Source organism: Ursus americanus, chromosome 22, assembly GCF_024610735.1.
Source record: "Ursus americanus isolate L20-20 chromosome 22, mUrsAme1.1.p, whole genome shotgun sequence".
NCBI lineage: Eukaryota > Metazoa > Chordata > Mammalia > Carnivora > Ursidae > Ursus > Ursus americanus.
Genome location: NC_142148.1, coordinates 25,268,671 through 25,291,573, shown reverse-complemented (window position 1 = coordinate 25,291,573; position 22,903 = coordinate 25,268,671). Strand labels below are relative to the sequence as shown.

Sequence of the window (22,903 nt, the reverse complement as noted above, 5' to 3'; positions counted from 1 at the left end):
TGATTGAGAGGATGTGGCTAAATAGCAGGGACATTTCTCAACTGGGTTCCTACAGCGGAGGAAGAAACCACACAGAAAGTCCTTAGGATGCGCCCTTTTGGTACATTTCAGATCCAGCTCTTGATAAGGCGTAAAAATCAACAAGACTGCCATCAGAGGAGAAAGTCAGTCAGCAGAGGCCACCCCTGGGGAGACATACCTTCGGCTACCACTTATGTGGGAGCCCGGGACTTCAGGGGGTTGATTGCACAGGCAAATGTGAGGATGCCGCTCCAGCCTATCTGGGCCAGCCGGCTAAAGGGCTGCCATTACAGGCAAAAGTTACTGCAGAGAGCTGCCTACTACTTCCAGCTTCTGGAACTGTGGCTGTTCCTCTTGTCCCCCAAAGCACACTTTCATGAATTCAGGCAGGGCTGAGGTTTTGCAAGTGGGGGTAGTGGTTTTGGGGGGGTTCTTACAAAGTCTCCTTCCAGCTGCTGGCAGGGCTGGAAGAAGACCCGAAAAGAGGAGTCAGCCTCCTGCAAAGGGTTCTCAGAGGGAGAGGAGAGAGGTGGAGAGAAAATTCATAAGCCACACTACACTGAGAGACCAAAAAGAAGAAAACCAGAATGAAGGCCCGCACCCAAATATCCAGCAATTTCCTCCTCAGAATCCCCAAGACAAGCCAGTCATCATTTGTAAAGCCAGGCAATCAGGTGACTGAGGTGAGGGCATTGCCTAAATAGAACAAGGACGGTATTTGAATATCTCTGTTATAAATACTACCTACTGTGCACTGGAAACCAAAACCAAAACCAACCAAACAAAAAAACCACCCTCCAAAACAGAACTGCACCAGAATTTTAGGACCCATAGCTGCCATGAGCTCTGGAGGCCGGGATGGGCAAGGGAGGAGACCACACCCCCGATAAATAAATAAATACATGAACAAGGCGCTGAGGACTCAGTGCAGCACCTGCCTCTTCTCCACCCCTGTGCACAATCTCCAACTGCTAGTGCGGAGCCGCCACCGCCGCGCACCTGCCATCTGGAACAGGCCTCACATATTCCAAGACCTCCTTTCTGCTTCACTGAACCTCCATCTTCTTTCAAATCACGCTGGGGACCAAAATGCACACCCCGGGCCACAGAGAGGTGCCTGGGATCAGCCCCCGAACGACAGCGCTACCTTTGAGGGATGCCATATCCTTCAAGCAGCTCTGAATATTTCTTTTTCTTTTTCTTTTTCCTTTCCTTTTTTTTTTTGGTTAGCTCTGGAATATCTGGAAAGGATGGGGAGGAAGGGTGGGAAGAAAGGGGTGCAGCAGGCCCAAGTGTCCCCCTTCTGGCAAGAGGGGGGCAATGATCCCAGTTTAAGGGGTGGAGGGAGGGAGGGAGCAGCCAAGGGCACTGTCAGGCAGGAATGGGTCAGGGGGCCTGGCTGGGGGTTGGGGCCTGGGGGCGTCCAGGAGTTGCAAGTGCCCTAGGGGTGAAGTCACGGGCCTGAAGACAATCCAGCCCTGACCCTGGCCAAAGGGCTGGCCTGCCTGAGCCTCAGTCTCCTCCTGTGTTGAGGTGACACAATGTGACAGGACGGCCGTGGGAACCCAAATGGTGCACAAATAGCGCCCACCCTGGGAAAGACACCCATAAATGACCCCTGTCGCTACTACTCTGAAGGGGCGCGCTCCAGGACTCTGGGGACCCGCCTCCCTCGGGAGCCCTGGCCAAGGACAGGGAATGGGGTCGCTGGGGGCGGGGCGGGGGGGGGAGCTTCTAGGCGGAAGGGGGCGGCCCTGAGCCAAGCAGGCCCTGCGGGCGGGTCCCTCCGGGGCCGTGGCGGGCGACCGGGCGCGCTAACGAGCGGAGGCCCCAGGTGCGGGCCCCACCCTGCGCTAGGGTGGGGGGTAAGGGGGAGCTGGAGGGGGAGGGGAGGGCCCGCGCGCTAATGACTGTTGACAGCGCGCGCAGGGGCTGGCCGGGCCGCGCGCGCCGCTGACAGCTGCTCGGGCGGGGGGCGGGGCGCGGGGCGGGGGTGAGGCTGCTCTCGCTCCCCCCACGGCGCACGCGCGTGCGCCTCGGCGGGGCGGGGCGGGGAGAAGCGGGGAGGAGCGGGGAGGTGCGCGCGCGCCGGGCCCGGGTTCGGAGGGCCTGCTGGAGCGGCTCGCGCGGGCTCCTCGCGGGCAGGCAGGTAATGAGAGTAACCATGGCAACCCACCAGAGGAAGTGTATTCTGCAGGAGACGTTAATCCCCTCTCCCCGGAGCTGGGACAGCCTGACTTTCCATTCTCACACAGTAATTAGATACCAGCTGTCAGTGCAGGGGGGACGGCTCCACGGCTGCAGCCCTGCTTGTGGGGGGGGGGGGGCGCACAAAGGGGGCGGGGGGGACGCGGGGAGGAGGGCGTTAAAGACACAGGGACGCTTTCCGGCGGTGGGCCAGGGCGGCGCGCCTCCCCCTGTCGCCAGCCTCCAGGCGCGTGTCCGCTCACCTGGAGACCCCGCCCGCGCGGGGCCCCGCCCACTCCGCACGCACCTGCTGCGCGCCCGCGCGCCCGCCTGCCCGCCCTCGCGTTCCCCCTCTCCCAGCCCCGCCTCCCCACTCCCCGCGCACCTGCCCTGCGCCCGCCCCCCCCCCGCCCTCCCCCCGGGACGCTGCCCACCTGTCCTTTGTGCGGGCCGGTACCATTCGATCTGGCCAGCTCCCCTTCAGGGAGCGCCCGCTATGTGCCAGGCGCTGTGCCAAGCCTGATCTCTGTAATCCTCACAGACCCTGTGTGGTAGGAGCCTCTGCTGTTCCCCGCCCAAGGCGCAGTGGGGTGTGGCCATTTGCCCGGGGTCACGCAGAATTGAACCCCATCCCGATGCCCATTTCACCATCAAGCTACAGCGCCTCCCCATCGCATCCACATCCGTTATAGCTGGGGCGGGGGCGGGGGGGCTCCCAACCGCTCAGGGAGACAAAACAGTCACACTGGTAGCTGGCATCGCGGTGCACTTAATGTGTGCCAAACATTCACTGCCTCATTTCACTTTCCCAGCAGCTCTGGGAGGTTTATTACCCCCATCTCAGAGGTGAGGAAACTGAGGCACAGAAAGCTGAGGCGACTTGCCCACAGTCACGAGTGGCAGAGCTGGGATTCAAACCCAGGCAGTCAGAACCCCAGATCCATGCTCCCAGCTAGCAGGCACTATTAACTCCACCGCCAGGTTCCTGGTGGCTGGAATCCAGCCCAGGTCTTTCACTGTTCAGCCCACCCACATCCCACATCAGTGAGGAGCCATACCTGAAAAATCTAAGAAGTTCCTAGGCCTAAAGCCACTGCCACATCCCTAATTTCTATCAGGCCTTCCAGAAATCCTTGCTCTCGGCATGGGCAGCCACTTGGTCAGCCTCTCCATTTCACAGGTAGGAAAACCAAGACCACCAAGGTCCAAGTTTAGCCCAAGGAGGAGATAGACTGGTGGAGTCTTTGGGGGGACTTCAGTCCCCAAAGGCCCAGCTGTACCTCCTGCCCCCTACCCCAGAATCAGATCTGGGGTGGGCACATCAAGGAGGGGCAGGAAGTGCTGAGAAGCAGAGCAGGCTCCTGTCCCCAGTGGCAGCCGGTGTCTGGGGCTGGAGGAGGCTATCTGATCCCTTCCCCACTGCCCCGGCCATGACCTCCTCCCTCCCTCCATCTCTCCCTCCTCCCTCATGGCCAGAGTAGCCAGCACCCTGGACTGCAGCTGAGAACCCTGCGTTCCCCAACCTGGCCTGCATTCCTGTGGGAGGAGGGGCAGGGGGAGGCTGGGCCAGGGGCTTTAGGGACAGGGGTACCCCTGGGGCCACCCCACCCTGTGCAGGCCAAGGCAGGGCTGCCTCCAACCTCACCGTTTCCTGCCTCCGCTCTCCCCATCTCTCAGTAGCAGAGCTGCCTAAATTTGGCTCCAGGAGGGAATGGGGGAGGCGGCAGCAGGCGGGTGCTGTCAGAGGCCAGGGCGCAGCTCCCTGTCTAGCCGGCTGGCATTTTTGCTGTCTGGAGGAGGGCAGGGGGGCCCAGCAGCTCTCTCTGGGAAAGGGAGATGTTCGTACCTTCTGACATGCACTGAGTAATGTGCAAACGACATACAAACTGAGCTTCAAATCAGCATCCTAGCCAGGGAACAGCTTGGGTGCTGCTTTTGGGATGAGAACAGAAGGACCAGTGGCCCACTCCCGAGGGGCTCCAGTGGGGGCTGAGTGGAGGGGTACGAGAGTGTCCAGGGCTGCGAGTTGGGAGATTCCGTTTCTCTCCAGGTATAGCTTTGGGGCTTCAGATCAGCGACTGGACCTTCTGGGTCTCAGCCTGAGGGCAGAGCCCTGGCTTTCTCTGCCTGCTCTGGCATAGTGCTTGGCACACCCTGTCACATGGTTATGCACGTGAATTCTGCAGCCACTTTGTGCAAGTTTGAACCCTGACTCTCCACGGGCCAACCGGGTGAATTCCTCAACAGGATACCCAGGCGAACAGGTAGTAAGACTGGGCATCCCTTACAGTACAGTCACTTCCCTTCCCTGGAAGTCGGGCACAGGGGCATGGCTTGAAGGAACACGGGCTTTGGAATCAGACCTAGATTCCAGGTGTGGCTCAGCTGGCAAGGCTCTGTGCGTCCCACTGCCCTTATCTGGGAATTGGGTTCCAGATCAGGAGCCCAAGGTCAGTTATGATATTCCTGGGAGGGCCTGGCACACAGTGGGCACCCCAGAAATCTTCCCACTGGCCTAGTCTCATTGTTCTCTGCATTCATTCGACTACTTGCCCTGTCCTGTTCCCATCTCTCCTCTCCTCTTTGCTCTCTGTCCTGGTTTTTCTCTTGGCTCTAAGTACTTATACATTTCTTGCAGTCTCTCTCCTCCCTTTCTCCCCACTTCTCTTGGTGACCTCAGGCAAGTCGCTGCCTCTCAGAGTCTCAGTCTGCACATCTGCTAAATGGGGGTCATAGGAGGTAGATGAGGAGCTCCGTCTGGGATCTGGGGCCCAGCAGCATGTGACAGGTGGCAGCTCTTCTTTACAAGGCCTCCCCCTCCCCACCCATCATCCCAAATGACCAGGAGGGGTGGGCTGTGCCCTCAGCTCTATCGGGTACAGGGCGTTGGGGCCCTGCTTCTCGGTAACTCTGTTTAACCCCAGATAACTGCTGTCCTGCCCCTCGGCCGGGGCTGATATGAGCTGAATCCAACTTCCTGCCACCCAAAAGCCACTTCCTGCCAAACTCAAGCTGATACCAGAAGAACTTGTTTTCTGTGCACAGAGCAGTCCTTGGTGGGGCAGCCACCCGCCTGCCTGCCCCGGGTGTGAACATTTTTTCCATTTGCCTGTCTGCCTGGTGGGGCTGGGTGGGGGAGGATGGGGACTCTGCCCTCTTCACCTCTGAACCTGCCCATCCTGCCCCGCCCCACAGTAGCCTCCAGTGCTGCCAGTCCACTCATCCCTGAAAGGGTGCCAAGTGTCCCTTTGGGCCCAGACAGACATGTGTAGGCAGTGATATACAGTCTGACACAGTCACACACACAGTCAGTCTGACAGAGTCCCCACAGCTACCGGGCATTTGGGCAAGGACTCCAGGAGACAGGTGTGTGACCCTGTCAGACACAGTCACTTGCACTCAGTCATCGGATAGAGTCACATAGAGTCACATTCAGAATCCCACAGTTATACTCAATCTGAGAGCCACTCACACACATGCACACAGATAGGAAGCTCCCACGGAGCTCCCCAAACTTGCCCAGCACCCCCCTTCCAGATGTGTTCATTGATTCAACAAATACTCCTTAAGGACTGCTCTGTGCCAGCCCTTGGGTAACCCATAGTAAGAATTACTGGAATAGTAACAAATAATTAGCTGACCAGTGGCACTGCCTCAGTTTCCTTATCTGTGAAAAGGGGAAAAGAGCCCTACTCCATAGGGCCGTTGGGAGCTGATGCATGCAAAGCCCCTGAGCCGTCACCCCAAGTGACCAGGAGGAGTGGGCTGTGCCCTCAGACTTGGAGAGGGCCATCTAAGTCAGGCCATCTTAGTTAGCCGCAGCATGCTCTGCCCAGCACCGTGCTGAGAGCCCACGTTCATCATCTCCTGTGTCATTCTTGGCCCGAGCCCTGGCGGCTAAGATCACTGTTCCTGTTTTTGCAGGTGAGGAAACTGAGGCTCAGGGGCGAGCCCCAGAGTCCTCAGGGTGCCTCCATTGACCTTGTCCCCTGCCACACGTTCACTTTGCTGCTCCAGCCTGCCCCACGACACGCCTGTGCCCCTACCCACACGCACTGTTGCCTCTGCCTGGAATGCCCTTGCCATCTGTCTTGGCATGGCCAGCTCCTCCTGAACTGCCTACTTACACAGCAAGTCCCAGAAGTCCATGTCAGCCCCTGCTCACTTCCCTCAGAACACTTATCATCGGGGAAACAGGAAACCCCCACTGGACATTAAGGGCGAAGACCAAGGACCATTTTGTCCCATCCTCCGGCACATAGTAGGTGCCCCACAACTTCAGAACTCAATGAGTCGCCAAAGTAGCCTTCTCTTCACAGCTACTGAGGACAGAGCCTGGAGTCAAACCCAGAATCCTCCGAAGCTGGAGCTCATTTCTATGCTACTCTGCTTCTCCCACCACCAGCAGGCGCTTAATAACTTGTGAATGAATGAATGAACAAACAAATGAACGAACGAATGAAACCAAGATCTTGGGATCCCAGTCCAGTGCTCCCCGGGCTAAACCTTCTTCATTTCATGGCAGTGTGGACAGGAGCCAAGCTCCAGCCGCCTTGGATGGTGGCAGGGCTGACGGGCCGCCCGAAGCCGGCTGTCAGGAGCTCGTCTGGCCACAGCCGCCAGCAGGGGAGACCAGCTGGCGGTGTAGGGTCCATCGGCCCAGGCCTGGAATCTGAGCCGCCCTGAGAGGCCCAGCTTCTCTCCAGGCCCCCACAAACTGGCCTTTGTTCCCCAGGCCGGCCGAGACCCAGCAGCTTGGGCTTTCTCTCTGCCCGCGGCTCCCGCGCTGAGCCGGCGGGGTAAATGGGCCAGCCTCCCCTCTGTCCATGCCCAGGACGTCGCTTCAGGACTAAATGGAGATGTAATTTTCTATACAAATCCATGACAATTTAGATGGAGTGATTGTAATTGGCTTTTCAATGGGGGTTTTGTCCAGCGCTGGTGGCTAGAACTGGGTGGCCTGTTTAAGGCGGGCTCCATTTAAATGACAATAAAGCAATAATATTGAGGACTTGTACAGTGCCCAGAGCCCCTCCTGGGCCCAAGTGGAGCCTCATGTTTATGGATCTTGTCCTTCCCTGGGGCTGTCTGGACAACTGGGTGGGGGGAGCGCCGAGCCTGGGAGAGGGGCTGCCGCATCCTTGCACTTCCAGACACAGCTCTGGGCTGGCTGGGGCAGGGTCCCATGTCCACCCCTTACCTACTCCCTCATTCATTACACACTCACTCCCTAGTGGCGTCTGGGGGCTGGCTGCTAGTCCAGGTGTTGGGGGTGCCAAGATACGGAGTGGCCTCCAGGCAGGTCAGAGGGAGGAGGGTCCAATGGCGAGTGCAGCAGAAGGTTTGCAAGCATGACCCAGAGCCAGACAGCACGGGTTCAGATCCTGCTCTCGAGCTTCAGCGAGTTACTTAACCTCTCTGTGCCTCTGTTTTCCCAGCGATAAAATGGAGGTGTGATCAAAGGTACTGTGAGGTGGAAACATCTGGATAGGCCTCAGCCATGGGCCTGGCCAGTGGGAGACGCTGTAGGGACGTTACTATGCTTGCTCATTAAAATCTCCAGCTCTGGTGTCAGACTTGCTGGGTGACCGTGGGCACGTGACTTAACCCCTTTCAAGCTCCACTGGCTTCTCTTCAAAGTGGGGCTTTTCGGGGAGCCCACCCCACAGGGTGGTGAGGACTTGAGGACAGAATGCAGGAGAGTGCTTAGCACAGGGCCCTCGCTTGCTCGATAAACATTCGCTCTCTTCCCCGTGAGGCTCCTTGGCCTTGAGGAGCTCGCCATCCAGTGATAATTATAATGTTGAGTGTGGGAGACAGAGAGAGAGAAAGGAAAGCTCTCACAGGAAGCAGGAGGGAGCAGTCTCTGCCAGCTGGGGATGGACTGGGAGGGAATGATCCCGAGGGGCCTCAGGAACAGGCTGGGGCGTGGGGCCGTGTTAAAGAAGGAAGGCCTCACAAGGAGGGGACATTTGGGCCGGGCCTTAAAAGATGAGTGGCATTTTTGCCGACAGAAAGGGCGATACCAGTGCCAGGCCCTGTGGCTACAGAGTCCCAGGCAGACCCTGCGGCCCTGCCTCCCGGACAGGTGATTCACATCCGAGGGGAAAGCGGAGGTGGGCGAGATGTGGCAGGGGGTCAGGGAGGCCCTCCTGAAGGAGCCACGTGGAAAGCCTCTAGGGGGACAGCATGTGCAAACCACGGGGGTAAGCGGGCTGGCGTCCGAGGCAGTGGTGAGCAGACAGCAGGTATACCGTACAACGTGGCTGGAGACATGGGACAGGGCTTGTGGCTTCCCTCACAGTGAAACAGGCAGCCACGGAGGGATCTTGAGCAGGCAGGTGACACCATCCAAAGTGCATTTTTCTCAGGATCCCTCTGGCTGCTTGTGCAAAATGGACTGCAGAGAGGAAAGGGTAAGAGAGAAGGTGGGGAGACCATGGAGAAGCCATCAGTCACTGCAGGAGAGAAGTGGCTGGATCCAGGAAGGGGCAGCGCTCAGGAACTGGTGGAGGGATCACGGGCGGGCAGAGCTGGGTGAGGGGCCGCGTGCCGCTGGTACAGAAGCAGGCTTGGTGGAAGGAGACAAGAGAAGAGAGGTGAGGGCGGTCTCCCACCTCCTCACACCAGGCTAAGGTTCTTGGGCTTTTTCCTAAAGGCAGCAGGGAGCCAACATGGTTTTTCTCCAGGCAGGGAAAGACCATGCTGAGATTTGTGCTTTTGAAAGATCATTCTGGCTGCAGGGCGGAGGGGTGGGAGGTGGTGGGTGGGTGAGGCTGGAGGAAAGAAGGCAGGGAGGGAGAGTGGTGGGTGAGGACTCGGAGGACTCAACAGGCTTGCTGGCCATTGCCCAACTCCAGAAACAACACACTTCCTCCTCAGAGAGGTCTAAAACCTAGTCGTAGGTCACAGAGCTTGTCAAGAGAGATGGGAGACCACCCCAGAGCTCAGTACTCTTTTCCCCTTTGGTATCATCTGCCTTGGTTGCCAGTAAAATCCATCATGAATAGGGCTTCATCCTCACTGTCAGCTATAGAGCCCTTTCTATGAGCCCAGGAGGTGAGTATTATTATTGTTTCCATTTTACAGATGAGAAAGCCAAGGCTCTGAGAGGCTAAGTCACTTGCCCAGGGGCACCCAACCTGGGAATGGAGAGCCAGACTCAGACCCTGGCACTCTGACTCCAGACCCACATACCAGATATCCTAACCAGGCCACAGGCCAAATGCGGCCTTTGGACATATTTTGGGGGGTATGCAGAGATTTATTACAATTTCAAATTTATTGTTATACTTAAAAATTGGGAAACTTCATGGAAGGAGAAACCCTAAACTTTGGATGGAACCTCCTGATGTTGGCAGTCTCAGGACCCAATCCTTGAACCTCGTCCATCTTGTAGCCTCCACCGGAGGCCACACCTCCAGCCTGGGGCTCTCCTCTGCCTCCATTTGGCTAGCTGGACGAATCTGAAAGCGAGTGAGTAGGGCCCCTCCGGAGGGCCAGGGAAAAGTATCCATCCATCCATCCATCCATCCATCCATCCATCCATCCATCCAACAAGCGTTTGGACCACCACCACCCCCTCCACTGCCCAGCAATCCACCAGCTCTCCTGCAGCAGAAACCACCTCCATCCCCACTCCCTCAGGCCTAACCCTGGAGTCCTCCTGGATTGCTGCTTTCTCTCACGTGCCCCCACGCCCATCCCATCCACCAGCAAATCCTGTTCACTATACCTTTAAGCCATAGCCAGAATCCAAACGCCTTCTACCACTTCCCCTGCTCCTGACCTCCTGTCCCAGGGCCTGTGGGGCACAGGGAGAGGCACACGCCTCAGGGGCCCTGTGGCCTGGCTCCTGCCTCCCTCTACTCTGGCTCAGTTGCTTCATCTGTAGGAAGGGTGAGATAAAGAGGGTCATTTTGACTCCTGTTATCCTTTTGTCCAGATTTTGGGGGTGGACACTTAATTCGAAAATCCTGATTCTTTTCTGGCCTTGGAAGGGCACCGTGGGGGCAGGTCAGAAGTTCTCTGGGGCTGTCTTGTTTACCACTGACTAGAGCCCCAGTATCTACCAGAGCCTGGCACAGAGCAGATGCTCAGGAAACATTTATTGAATGAATAAAGGAATGAATGAACCTCTGAGTCACTCCGAAGGGACCCTGAGCGAGCATTCACTCAGTTGCAGAGGGCCTTAATTTTCCCATCTGAGAAATGGAGTAATCTAATCCCTTGCCTTTCTTCTCGTAAAAATTAACATTTATCGAGCACTTATTGTGTACCGTCACTGACCGAAGTGCTTTACATATAGTAACTCATTTACCTTTTTTTTTTTTTAAGATTTAAAAATTTTTTTAAAGTAATCTCTACACCCAGTGCGGGGCTCAAACTTACAACCCCAAGATCAGGAGTTGCATGCTCTACTGACTGAGCCAGCCAGGTACCCTCTCATCTACTCTTCCCTGTAACCCTAGGAAATATGAACAACTCCTTATTATGGTTGCAGAAACTAAAGCCCAGAGAGGTTAAGTGGCATGACCAAGGTCACACATCTCATCCTTGGCTGGGCCAGAGACCAACCCAGGCAGCCTGGCCCCAGAACCCTCATTCTTAAACGCTCTTCCAAGCTGCTTTCAAGAAGAAATGAGGTTTGGGGAATCCTGCTCCAAGGAGGTAGCCCAAGTTGCAGACGGGGGACTACGCTAGGCAGGGCCACCAGCTCAGATCCCAGGGCTCCCTACTGCCGGTCGAATGATACCCAACACCCACATCTGGACTCAAGGCGCCTGGACGTAGCTGCAGCAGCAGCTCCTTCTCACTCGGGCCCCAGCACAAACCTGACACACCAGCCTCCTAGCTGTTTCTCTTTCCCATTAGACCAGCGGCTGTCCTGCCTCTGTGCCTGGACACCCACGGTCTCCTCTGCCTGAAATGCCATCACCTGGCTCCTGAGCCATCCCTCCCCCAAGTTTCATTCCAATGCCCTTCTACCCACTCCCCCATGACGGTTCCCTCACCATATTTCTTGCCTTTGATTTCCTATAGCACTTTGCCAACCAGGATAATAGAGTTAGTGTATTTGATATGCCAGGAGGTACTATTCATAATGTCATTTTACAGATGAGGAAACAGAGGCACTGAAAAGGGACATCAGCTGCCCAAAGTGACAATGGGGTGGAATCCAGCTGAACCCACATTCGCCTGACCCAATGCTAGACCCCCGAGCCCCTGCGTCAGACCACATCTCCTGAAGTCTGTCTTGGAGACTTTGCTGCCTGGCTTGCTAGGAGGGATGCAGCCTGAAAGCAAAGGCCACTTCGCACTTTTGGGGACAGTGCCAAGCATACCATTGTTGCTCCTTCAAGACGCCCCAGTGACCGGCCAGCCTCTGCCGTCTGTATGAGCAAGTGTGGGCTTAGAAAGAGAGGTGCCAGGGGCACCTGGATGGCTCAGTCGTTAAGCGTCTGCCTTCGGCTCAGGGCGTGATCCCGGCGTTCTGGGATCGAGCCCCGCATAGAGCTCCTCTGCTGGGAGCCTGCTTCTTCCTCTCCCACTCCCCCTGCTTGTGTTCCCTCTCTCGCTATCTCTCTCTCAAATAAATAAATAAAATCTTTAAAAAAAAAAAAGAAAGAAGGAAAGAAAGAAAGAAAGAAAGAAAGAAAGAAAGAAAGAAAGAAAGAGAGGTACCAGGCACCACAAGCGGAGTCCACATTCCTCCAGCAGTCCCTCTGGAAGGGGTTCGAGGCACTCTGGAGGCCTAGGGAGGATCAGATGGTGGGAAGTCAGCAGGCTCAGAGGTGGACAGACCATATGACCCTAGATCACTGTAAAGTGGGGAGTTAAATCTGACCATCAGGGTCACTGTGAGGAGACGCCAGTGCCAGTATATAGCGAGCACTCAGTATATAGTAACCACGGTTATTCATTAATGGTTCATATTCTAGACATTGCTGCCAGGAGTGGAGGGCACTTAAAGACCAAAACACATATTGCCCTTGGACCAGCAATTCTCCTCAATATAAACTCACATGTGTACGGAATGGCCATCTACAGTCAAGGACGTTCACTGACGTATTTTCGTGAGAGCAAAATATTGGAAATAACCTAAATGTCCATTAACAGAGGACCAGGTAAATAAAGTATGGTGTACCCATAAAAGTGAGTACTATGCAGCTGTAAAAAAGAATAAGGACGTTCTTTATGTTCTGACCTACTTATGAACCGACAGTACATAGATTTACTGTGTAATGGAAAAATGACCTGAAGAATGTAAGAACTAAAACTATAAAACTCCAAGAAGAAAACACAGGGATAAATCTTTGTGTCCTTGGATTAAGCAATGGTTTCTTAGGTATGACACCAAAAGTGCAAGCAACAAAAGAAAAAGTACGCAAGTTGGATTTCATAAAAATTAAAAACTTTTGCACGCCCAAGGACCCCATGAAGAAAATGAAAAGAGGGGCACCTGGCTGTCTCAGTCGGTGGAGCACGTGACTCTCGGTCTGGGGGTTATGAGTTCGAGCCCCACGTTGTGCATTGGGCTTACTTTAAAAAAAAGAAAATGAAAAGAGAATCACACACTGGAAGAAAATACTTGCACATCATATATCTGATAAGGGACTTTTATCTACAATATATAAAGAAGCCTTACAACTCAATAACAAAATAGCAAATAAAGCAATTAAATAATGGTCAAAGGATCTAAACAGACCCTCCTCCAAAGAAGATATACAAATGGCCAATAAACACGTGAAAAGATGCTCAGCATAACATCATTAACCATCAGGGACAAGCAAATCCAAACCACAACGAGATACCACTTCACGCACGCTTAGGCTGGCCCTCAATGAAAAGAGAGCGCTGGCCACGATGCGGGAAAACCGGAAGCCTCACGCCCTACTGGCAGGGTTATAACATGGTGTGACCACTTGGGAAACCAATCTGGCAGCTCCTCAAAAGGTTAAACGCAGAATTCCCCTATGACCCAGCTGTTCCACTCCTAGGCGGAACAGAACTGAAAGCATACACCCCAAAACTTGTTCACAACAATTTGCAGCAGCACTATTCATCAGAGCCCAGATGTGGAAACAACCCGAATGTCCGCCAGCTGTTGAACAGATAAATAAAATGTGGTATGTCCATAACACGGAGTATTAGCCCCTCGCTTGTGGTCCCTGTCTCGCTGTGTCTCTCTCTGTCAAATAAATAAATAAAATCTTAAAAAAAAAATTCTAAAATTTATTGTGGTGATGGTCACACAACTCTGAATATACCAAAATCCATTGAGTTGTATTTTATTTTTTTAAGATTTTATTTATTTATTTGACAGAAAGAGAGAGAGAGAGAGCACAAGCAGGGGGAGGGGCAGGCAGAGGGAGAGGGAGAAGCAGACTCCCCACTGAGCAGGGAGCCCAATGCGGGCCTTAATCCCAGGACCCCGAGATCATGACCTGAGCCGAAAGCAGACACTAACTGACTGAGCCGCCCAGGTGCCCCTGAATTGTTGTAAATGGGTGAGTTGTGTGGTATGTGAATCATATCTCAACAAAGCCATTATAAGAAAAAAGGCAACCTACATATTTGCACAACATATTTTGCGTAAAAATAGAAAGAAACCCCACAAATATATGTGCATATGTGTTTATATATATATACGTATAAAATATCTCTGGAAGGATACCCGGGAAATAATAATGGCTGCCCCTGGGGAGGGGAGCGGGTGGCTGGCAGACAGGGCCAGGAAGGAGACTGTTTTTCACTATACATTGGTACTTGATGAATTGTTTTTTTTAAGGAATGAGATTCTATTACTTTTGCAAAATGTTATACTTTTGCAACAACAACCAACCAAACACCCAGTGGTTTATTACTGGCCCAAAGCCAGAGGATGGGTTGGGCCAGGCAGCTCTGAACACAGGAGATGGAGAGGGAAACCCAATTTGACAGTTTTCCAAGCCTTGCTAACATCACCCTCTCTTATTCCTCACACAAGCCCTGCCAGAAGGTTTCAGCACCAGCCCTGTTTCCACCAGCAAATCCTGTGGCTCCTCCTTCAGCCAAGCCTAGAATCTGCCCACTTATCACCCTCCAGGGGCACCACACAGGCCCAGGCTGCCATCCCCTCTCGCCTGGCTCACATGGATCATGGCACCAGCCCACTCCCACCTTCCACCCTTCCACCTCCACACAGATCTGTCCTTGCCACTTGCCCCACACTTGGGCACCAGCCCACTGACCCCTCACTATTCCTCACAATCCCCAGGCACTACCTGCCTCAGGGCCTTTGCACTTGCCCTGCTCGCTGCCTAGATACTCTGCCACCAGATACCCACATGGAGGCTCCCTCACCTCCAACATGTCTCTGCTCTAACGTCCCCTCATAAGGAGGGCTTCCCAGACCTCGCTATTGCAAACAGCAGCTCCTAGCCAATCTCCTTTCTCTACTTTATTTTTCTATATAGTACCTGACATATTTAATATTTACATGTGCTTGTTTGTGACCTGTCTCCCAACCCCTAATTGTAGGGTCCACGTAAGGAAGAATTCTCTCCTTCCCCAGCACCAAGAACAATGCACATTGTAGGTGCTCAAAAATATTTGTTGAGAGAAAACTGGGTCCTAAGAAACCATCATAGATCAGAAGTTAAGGACAGGCTGACTCAATGTAACGTGCTGTCTTGAGTGGGATCCTGGAACAGAAAACAGACGTTAGGGAACAGCTAGTGAAATCTGAAAAAAGGATGAGTTTGGTTCCTAGTGGTGTACCGGTGTCGGTTCCTCAGCCGTGACAAACGTACCATCATAGAGTCAAACTGTAACAAGACGGGAAACGGTGAGGGCTATAAAGGAACCCTCTGGACTAGCTCTGCGTCCTTTCCATAAACCTAAAATTGTTCTAAAATAAACAGCTTATATACATTTTTTAAATGTGTCGAATGAAAGCACAAATGTATAAACCGAGGCTCAAACGTGCAGGCACGTGCCACAGCCACGCGGCCAATGCAAACCAGTCACTTGTGGACAGAGAGACCCAGCAAACAGGCCCCAAGAGAAGGAGGCTACTTACTGTCACTGGAGACCCATTTATTTTGCAACAAAGGGCAACATTATATTGAGGGAAGGTGTTTTTCTTTCCGAATCTCACAGGAGGCTCAGACATTTTACTGAGAATCCACACCTGGCCCTACACAGCTCAGAAGTCAGGCACACTCAAACAGCACCTCCCCCCAAAATTGTCCTTTTCTCCTTGGTCCCCAGGAGGCCCAAAAAACAGCTTCTCCGAATCATAATGTTTGTCAAGGCCCTTCTTGGGTCTGTAGCTCAGGATTTCAAACTGGGTCATATAAATCAGGGTAGGGGACAAGGAGGGGACTAAGAAAGAACAAGAGTGGTCTAGGCAGGGAAGAAAAAAGGGACGACTCATTTTAAGCGCCTACTAGGAGCTGCCACAGGACAAGACATTTTAGACCCATGTGACCTCACTCCAGGCTCCCAGCCCCGCAAGGCTGATTTAGTTCCTCCTGTTTCACCAGTGAGGAAACCAATGATTGGAAAAGAACGCAGTCAGGGCGCGATGGAGTGGCTGCACGGGGACCCCATCTCCTGGGCTTCATCCTGAACCTCTCTCCACGCCTTCCCTGTACTCTAGTCATTCCCGCCAATGCTCCCTCCTGCCACCTGGCCTTGGCCCATGCTGTACCCTCTGCCTGAAACACTCTTTTTTCCCCTATTACTACTCTAACTCCTGCTTGACTTTGAGGCTTCGGCTCAAGTGTTACCGTCTGTTATGGGCTGAGGTGTGGCCCCCCCATCCTCCCCACTGCAAATTCCTATACCGAAGTCCTACCCTGTACCTCAGAGTGTGACTGTATGGAGACAGGGTTTTTAGAGCAGTAATTAAGTTAAACGAGGTTATTAGGGTGGGCCTGAATCCAATCTGACTGGTGCCCTTTTAAGAAGAGGAGATGAGGACACAGAGACACAAGGAGGGAGGCCCAGGTGAAGACGCAGGAAGACAGTCAGCTGCAGGCCAAGGAGGGAAGCCTCACAAGAAACCAACCTCCAACAACTTGATCTTGGATGTACAGCCTCCAGAACCGTGAGGAAATAAATCTCGGACGTTCAAGCCCCGGGGCTGCAGAACTTTTCTTTGATGGCAGCCCTAGCCAATGAATAGATTGCCTCAGGGAAGCCCTCCCTGATCCCTTCCCCATGCCCAGGTCGGGCCCTTGCGAGCACCATTTCCTCCGTGGCACCTCTCACAGTGGCAACACCGTGTATGCGTGTGGCAGTGCAGTCAGTGGTACACGGTGACCATCGCGAGGGCACAGACGGGGTCAGCCGTGGTCTCGCCAGGGCCCGCACACGGCAGGTGCTCCGTAAGCCCGTGCTGAAGGAGTAAAGGAAGCAAAGCTCCACGGCCCTGGGGAGTTTGCTTGCCTCTCTCTGCGCCTGTGTCCCTGATCATGGAACAGTAAGTCCAAGGCTTCTGGAACTTTTAAACTTCATTCCTCTTCTGAAGCAAATACTAATTTATAGAGTGGGGGCTTTCCCTGGGGCCCCTCTGCTCTGCTGGGCTTGGTTGTGCCCAGCAACTTTAAATCGAATCCTTGTTGAAAAATGTAAAATTAATTCCCAGAGTCAGCAAAAAGGGCCTCACCCTCTGCTACCCGGCCCCCCATCTCCTTGAATCCTGTTCTTCCTGCTCCCCAGTTCCGGTTTGTGCCTAAATCCTGCCAGTTCCCTGGGGTACACCCAAAAACTTCCCTCCCCGAAAAAAGCTCACCCTTGGAGAACCTGGAGACGTAAACTGGAGGCTCAGAAAGGGAAAGACAGTGGCCCAAAGTCACACAGCCAGGAAGGACTGGTACCTCTGTGAACGTCTGTCCAGGGCCCAGTTCCATCTCACACGCATCAGCTGTGGTAACTGCCCACAAAAGTGTCCTCAGCTCCAGGGAAATTACTCTCCCCCCTCCATTCACCCCACCCAGCAAGTCTGCTCTGGACCGAGAAGGGACTGGCCAGAGCCAACCTCAGGCACAGCAGATGTCCTGGGACATGGAGAGGACATGGCCTGCCCAAAGCCATACAGTCAGGAAAGAGCGGAGCCAGGGCGGGAAGTCCCAGAGCCCAGGCTGCGGACCGCACGGCCATCCTGCCGGTGCGGCGCGAGCTGGCTTCTGGAATATTGATCCAGCTCCTGCGGCAGGCCAGAGGGGGGATCTTAGGGCTAGGGCAGGCCTGAGTTCCGATCTAGCCATGTGATCTTGGGCAAGGGACTCCACGGCTCTGGGACGTTCTTCCACAACGGTAACATGGGGTCAGCAGCGTCCACCTGGCGGGGATATGATGAAGGTTAAGTGAAACCATGTTAAGGTTAACATTCATGCATGCATGGCAACTCTAGGGTGAAGCCATTAACACAGAGCCTATCTGCTACGTAAGGCGGGGTCCATTCCTTAAAGCGGGGTCTATTCTCACCCCCCACATCCTGCCCCAGCCGTTGGGTCCCCTGCTGCTGAGCTGCCCTGTGGGCCCATCTGCTGAGTCACAGCACCAGCTCCCTTCCTCACTCGCTTTGCGGACAGTGCTGAAGGTAGTCAACACAGCCAGTTAGAACATTCTCAACATCTCCTTGGTGTCTACTTACTACATCAATAGAGACAGACTCCGAAAGCGGGGTCCTTGGCCTCCTCTGCAGGGAATTCAGAAGCAGCCCAGCCAGCTTCCCACATCTGCCCACTGGGGCAGGCCCAGGGCTCGGTCAGTGGGAGCGGGGTGGGGGCTATCCCCGCCCGAGAAGCACTGTGACCTCTGGCAAGCCATAAATGATGGACGGGGGGCAAACGCTTGCCGTGGACCAGTTCTCTCCGCTCTAGAAGCAGGTTCTGTACTTCTGATGCCTCTGAAAGCATCAGACACCCCTGGAAAGACAGACAAGCTGGTCGCAGCAGTGGCTGTGGAGACAGGAAAGAAAAGGGGCAAGCAGGGAATTGCTATCATATCTTTTTAAACTGTCAAATTTCGCCTCATGTGAATGCACTGTGTATTTAGACAAAATTACAAATACAACAGAACCAAGGTTCTGGGTGGAGGGATTAAAACCCGCAGCATCCCAAGTTTGCGTGACCCTTCTGCCATCTCCGCGGATAACTGACAACTGGGCCAGAGAGGCTTGGCTGATACAGAGTGAGCTGAGAGGGGGTCATTTCACCTTATGGGCCTCAGTGTCTCCTCAGGATCAAGACAGCTGTTGAAACCACATCATCATCTAACCCCCATTTGCTAGTCTCTTGGGATCAGCTCTGGGGGCGGGGCACGAAACAGGCAATCATGAGAGCCACAGGCTGAGGGGGTGAGGTCCTAAAAGCCCAATGGTCCAGCACTGTGAATAAAACTCCCAAGAACATCACCCAGGCAGCCCCCTAATTTTACTGATGGGGAAACTGAGGCACAGATCTGGAATGGCATGGAGCCTAGGTGATACCATCAAACTGGGCATGTCTCCTCCCCATAGCCCAGCACCACTCGTCCCTGGACAAAGGTATCTGGGGGGCTGCGTCTGTACTGACTTTGCCCCTGCACCCTCAAGAGGCCGCATGGGCAGGTGGGGGATCTGGCCTGGACACGGCCCTTTCTTTAGCCCAGGGAAGCTGGAGGGTCGGCTGCACCAGGCCTGGCCAGGCCTTGCAGGCTGCGGTATAGTCTGGTCTTTGTCCTATGAGCCCCTGGGGAGCCACTGAAGGGTTTTAGGCTAGGAACTGATGTTGTCTGATTTATGTTTCAGAAGATTGCTCTGGCTGCTGGGTGGAGAATGGACTGGAGGGGCGAGAAAGGGAGCAGGAGACTGATGAAGAAGCCGATGCAGCCTGGACCAGATGGGGAGCAGTGGGAGAGCTGTGAATGGGTCCAAGGAAGGTGAGCTGATTGCAAACGGCAAAAGTATATTCTTCCTTGGGTAGTAAGTCCCCTATCCCTGAACATGTTTATACTGAGCCCAAGCCACAACATGACAGAGCTATCATAGCAGGGACTTGGTAAGTTGGGCTACAATGCCAAGATTCCAGGTCACCTCCTCCAGGAAGCCTTCCCTGGCTTCCAAGGCAGTGTCGGCAGCCCCAGAGCATCCCATGTCACAACACTAATTATCCTGGATCATAATCACCGGTTTCCAGATCTCCATGTCTTTCTCCACCAAGAGAGCCGGGGCTACTTTGCTCCTCTCTGGATTCCCAGTCCTCGGCAAAGAGCCTGGCACACAGTAGGACCTTACATCACTTCCCCTCTCCTTTCCTTCTCTCCCCAACACCCCCTCTCCCAGGTCTTTCATCTGGGTAACCCCAATGCCCAGCCCAGACGCTGGCAGACCGTGGGTGCTCAGTAAACATTTCTTTTTAAAAACATTTTTTTTTAGATTTTCTTTGTAAATAATCTTCACACTCAATGCGGGGCTTGAACCTACAACCCCGAGATCAAGAGTCGCACACTCCACCAACTGAGCCAGCCAGGCACCCCTCAGTCAACAATTCTTGAAATGGATCATGTCTCCAGCAGATGGGGCACACAGTAGGAGTTCAGTAAATGTTCAGCCCCTTCCTCTCAAGGGCAGAGTCAACAGCAACGGCAGTAACGCTTACTGAGTGCTTCCTTTGTTCAGCACTGCCCTAAGCACTGGGGGTAGGACTATTATGTTTATTTTGCAGACCAGCTAATGGAGTCCTAGAAGGGTGTGGGGATTTGCTTGGGCCACACAAACCATCGAACAGCAGAAAAGGGATTTGAACCCACGCTGTCAGGCTCCAGGACTGAACTGTGTGGTCTCGTTCTGAAGGCCAAGTACTACACTGTCCCTGGCACATAGTGGGGGCTGAGACATGTCTGTGGTGAGCCTCGGAAGGACACAGTCATCCCCAAACTGGCTGCATAGAGAGCTGATCCTACTCTCCGCCCAGCCTTGGGTCTCCCTCCCGCCCAAGTGGGCCAGGCCGTCCCTGGGGGCTGCTGCCAGCCCAGGCCTGTCCAGGCCCCACCGCCCACGCGGCCTTCCCTGAGCCGCCAGCAGGCCGGCAACGTGGCCTGCCCCGGGGGACTGAGCCCCGGCCGCCGGGCAGCCCAGACAAAGGCCGGCAGCATGCCCGATCCCCTGGCACTCCGTCTGCCGCCGCCACCGCCTCCTCCCCCTCTCTTCAGGGCCTGGGCTGGGGGCACTGGCAGAGGTCGTTTTCAAAAAGGAGGTGGAAGGAAGGATGAGGGACAGGACTGGGCAGCCCTAAGGGCAGAGGCTGGAACAATTAGAACGATGGGCGAGGAACGGGGCAATCCCACAGGGCTGAGCGGCCCAGAAATCAGGTGGCTGGTGGGGGGGGCTGGCACCCCCACGCCGGCATCCAGCAGGTGCCAACTGTGGTTTGCTGAATAATGACCACGCTGGGTACTGAGGACAGTCAGGGTGGGGCATCACTGATCCTTCCAGCCAAGGACGGGGCTTCAGACTTATGCCAAAGAGAGCAGGTATCCAACTATGAATTCTAACCCTGATTTAGCTAAGAGGAAACAGGTTCAGAGAAGCAAAGCCACTTGCCTAAGGTCATAGAGTTGCAAGGTGGGTCAAACATGAACCCCCCCCCCAGGTCTATGTGATTGCAACAGACCACATGCTTCCCACTGCCCCATGGTCTGACAAATAACAATAAAAATAGAAACAACAATGAACATTTATTGGGCATTTAATAGGTGCCAGGCACTGCGGCTAGGGTATCACCTACATTAAGTCCATTTAATCCTCATAACAACTCTATGAGGTAAGAGCTATTATCATGCCCATTGTACAGATGAAGAAAACGAAGCCCAGCGAGGTAAAGTAGTGCGACCAAGACCAAACAGCGAGCGTGCGGTGCAGTGGGGTTTCAGTGCGGCCGTCCAGAGCCTGCACGCTAAACTACTGTTCCATCCCGACTGGACGGACGGATGGACGGACGGATGGACGGACGGAGTGGCTAATGGATGCGAGCTCTGCTCTGTGTGCACCAGGCCCGCAGCTGGGCACCCAGTAGGTGCCTGGCCAGCAGTAGCCCTGACAACGCCGGGCTTTCTCCTGCAGCCCCTGTGGAAGGGGCCTCGTGTCCCCAGCAGGGCTGGAGCTTGGGGGCCCTGGGCCCTGTGCCCGGGCTGCTGGGGCGGCCCGAGCTCCCTCGCCGAGCTGAGCTGCAGCATGACGGATGTGCCCGCCGCCGCGGGGAGCCCAGGGTAGAGCAGTTGCCTGGAAACAGGCTGCTCCGGCGGCCCACACTCAGACCTTTGTCACCATCTCAAGGACCTTTTATTCCTCCTCCTCTCTCGGTGGAGCCAGACCCGGCACACAGGTGAGGAGCTGCAGCCGGCACCGCCCGCAGCCCCAGGCACAGGGGACCCACGGGGGGCCCGTGGCCCCAGGTGGGGGAGAGGGAGGCCGACACGGGAGAGACAGGGGAGCCGGTGGCGGGGAGATGGTGCTCTGCGGGCGGCACAGCCGAGGCTGGGAAAAATCCTGACGCCAGGATATTTCTCTCACCGGCCTTATTTCTCCCAGCTTCTCTGACAAAAAATTAGCCTTGGTCCTTTTTCTTGTGGTGCAGTATTGGAAACCTCAGCTTCTGGAGCCGAGGGAGGTGCCCAAAGAGACCTGGGCAGGGCAGGGCCTCTGGGGGGCCCAGGACAGGGGGACAGGTGTAGTGCCCCCCAAGAGCTGGTGCTAATTGGCCCTTGTGCTGGTGGGCCCTGAGAGGGGATTAACGGGGCCCTAGGGAACTGGCTGGGGACCGAGCCACACCCAGCCAAGGCCCCGCTTGGGGACAGGGTGTGGAGGGGCTAAAAGCAAGCACTGTGGGGCCAGACCAGTCTGGGCTCAGGTCCCAGCCCTGTCCCCTAGGTAAGTCACTTCTCTGTGCCTCGGTTTCCTTCCTCGAAGAGCAGCCATGAGAATAAGATGTAAAAACATGCATACAAAGCACCCAGCATCTGGCGAGTGCCCGGAGAAAGACCCCGCGTGCCTTCTGCCGAGTCGCCTTGGGGTGCCCAGCCCCAGGTGTGTCACAAAGACGGTCTCAGTGTCCCCCCAAGTGCTCCAGGAGGCAGGAGGTCTACGGCCTACTCACTGGACACACGTGGGTGCTGAGGCTCCGGGAGGGAGGGGGTTTGCCCCGGTGGGACCCCCAGGAGGGTAAGACGCCAGGCTGACCCCGTCAGGTTTCCAGGTGCCAGAACCACCGTCTCCGCCTCCCCAACGAATGGGGTTGCAGCTAGACTTTGAAAATCAGATCTCAAGCTAACTGCCCCAAACCTTCCTTGGCTCTCCAGAGCCCGGATAAAATCCAGGCTTGTTTGTTGGGCCTTAGAGGCCTCAGGGATGTGGCCCTGCTCACCCCAGCACTGAGCAGCGCTTCATGCCTCCGCAAGGCTGTCTCCTCTGCCCGGGATGCCCACCCTGTATAGCTCCACGATGAGCTGAGTCTTGGCTCCAAGACTGACTCTTCCAGAAAGCCCTCCCCGCCCGGCATTCCCCAGACCAAGCCAGGGGCACCTTCTCCTGTGCTCTGAGACACTCTGTTCACCCCCGCCCAACCCCATAGTCCGGGGAGATCTCTCTGGAGGCCAGGCCCAGCGGGGGGAGGGGGCGGAGTGTACCTGGCCTGGCATCCGAGGCCCCCCAGGCAGAAGCCAC

The 22,903-nt window shown here is 55.0% G+C and overlaps 1 protein-coding gene across 2 annotated transcripts in view; it reads right to left on the bottom strand.

Moving 5' to 3' along the window:
- The window catches only part of NOL4L (nucleolar protein 4 like), a 128,340-nt gene that overhangs the window by 84,722 nt on the left and 20,715 nt on the right, over positions 1–22,903 (bottom strand). Inside the window, exon 1 of one of the 2 annotated variants that reach the window (XM_087853673.1) lies at positions 2,643–2,721. The exons of the other annotated variant lie outside the window; for it this stretch is intronic. The gene's annotated coding sequence lies outside the window, so the exon portion shown is untranslated. Of the gene's footprint in view, positions 1–2,642; positions 2,722–22,903 lie in introns of those variants that run through there. 2 annotated transcript variants of the gene reach the window in all.